The sequence below is a fragment of the Protopterus annectens genome, chromosome 3.part0 (assembly GCF_019279795.1).
Source record: "Protopterus annectens isolate FY-2018-M chromosome 3.part0, PAN1.0, whole genome shotgun sequence".
Lineage (NCBI taxonomy): Eukaryota > Metazoa > Chordata > Ceratodontiformes > Protopteridae > Protopterus > Protopterus annectens.
This window is the reverse complement of record NC_056731.1, coordinates 823,385,565-823,387,901: the sequence shown is the minus strand read 5'-3', so window position 1 is coordinate 823,387,901 and position 2,337 is coordinate 823,385,565.

Genomic DNA, 2,337 nt, shown 5'->3' with positions numbered 1-2,337 from the left:
TATGTATACACATATTTAACTACCAGCAGCATATTGATTTAACATATCTCACGGGAATAATAAACAATAAAAAGTACAATTGCTGTTAAACGGTTTGAACATTTATTGCTCCCCTTTCTGTACTGGTTTCCCGTTGAATCAGGAACTGTTCCCCAAAAGACAAAGTGAATTAAGCAGAGCACATTTAACAAAAAAAAAAGTCTTTAATATTATTCACTCGTAAATTAGCACCACAAGCACATGTTAATACGCGCAAATAATATTTTTGCAGATACGGTTTTCGGCCAATGAATTATATTTATTTACAAAGTATACAATAGTCAAACGCACATGTGATCTTGCTAAATTTATGATCCACTTATGCTGTTCTGCATCACATTCTAACAAAAAAATGTTTTCACGTTACACGACGCTTAATTACAAACGTTACTGGACGTCCATTCAGTTAACAGTAAAACTTTTAAAGTAATGGCCACAATACAACCTTTAACAACCGAACCAATCACTTCGTCTCCTCATCACCTTCAAAGTGATAGCCCCGTCCTACACTGGCTAAGTACCAGGGTACGCACAATTCATACACTATAAAATGAATTCCTTCTCCTAAAAAAATGGTACCTATAAGTACATTTAAATAAACAGTCTACTTCGTGGTGTGCCCTTTATTCATACTAAGCCTAAGCCAAATGGGCAGCCTGAGATTCGTTGGCTACGGCAGCCACTCAGATTAAAGCAGAACGATGGAAAACGAACGACTGCAGCCTTGGTGCTGTCCCATTAGGCAGGCCGTATCCTACCATAGACAGCTCACAGTCACCTGCTGAGGGAAGTCTCACTTTTAACTAGGTGGGCTTAGAGCGCCCTCCATCGGCTGATAGCCTCCCCTCACAAACTCCCAAAGCTGTTTATTTGGATTAATCCACAGTTTTGTTGAAAGAATATAGATTACATTCAATAAGATAACTAGGTGTTCGAGTTCCCACCTACACAGCCTCTCCCAACCCACATCAGTTTTCCAGAGGTGTAGCAGAATCTGGGATAAATCCCGAAATAATCAGGGACAGTTTTAAAAGATTAGTACTATTAGCACGAAACACTGATAGAATAATGTGAATCAATAATACACATTTTCTGAAGTAAAACAAGGCTATAATTGCCATTATTTATTAAGTGCAACTCGACATATTTTCTATAAAAATAATTAGTTTTAGGAGAGATTAAGATGGACAGAGATAAATATGAGTCAAAAACAGGGACAGTTGAGAAATATGATATTCACATATACATCAGTTTTCTGGAAGACTAGATCGTAGTAGTATTTTCTAAAACCAACATTTTTCAAACAGCCATTGGAATGCCACCTGTTTGGGCATGTTTTGGTTCGGGTCTGAATGGTAACATGTTCTTCAAATTTTTGTTAACATAGTACTTCTTTATGGCAAAAATGTTGGCGAAAATGAGTCGAGAAAAGTTGTACCGTGTATAGAACTGAAGAGTAAAAAATTGCTTTTTGGACGATAAACTCCTAACTCAAAAAAAAAAAAAAGAGGTGTAGCAGAATCTGGGATAAATCCCGAAATAATCAGGGACAGTTTTAAAAGATTAGTACTATTAGCACGAAACACTGATAGAATAATGTGAATCAATAATACACATTTTCTGAAGTAAAACAAGGCTATAATTGCCATTATTTATTAAGTGCAACTCGACATATTTTCTATAAAAGTAGTTAGTCTTAGGAGAGATTAAGATGGACAGAGATAAATATGAGTCAATAACAAGGACATTTGAGAAATATGATATTCACATATACAACAGTTTTCTGGAAGACTAGATCGTAGTAGTATTTTCTAAAACCAACATTTTTCAAACAGCCATTGGAATGCCACCTGTTTGGGCATGTTTTGGTTCGGGTCTGAATGGTAACATGTTCTTCAAATTTTTGTTAACATAGTACTTCTTTATGGCAAAAATGTTGGCGAAAATGAGTCCAGAAAAGTTGTACCGTGTATAGAACTGAAGAGTAAAAAATTGCTTTTTGGACGATCAACTCCTAACTCAAAAAAAAAAAAAAAAAAAAGAGAGAGAGAGAACGCCAACAAACAGTGAAGAGTAAAGATCTGAAAGCAGGAGCATTTTAAACACCGCGCCTCTTGTCTTAATTAATAGAATAACCAAATATCAATTCATGGCTGTCAACCTTCCATCCCCAAATGAGGAACACCAGCCCTCATAAAGTGGAACAAATGGGCAAAATATGGAACACATACTAATGGCATACTAACAACTTCAACTAGGAAGGTCATAGGATTGATAAAATGTGCTGGGTTTACTTAT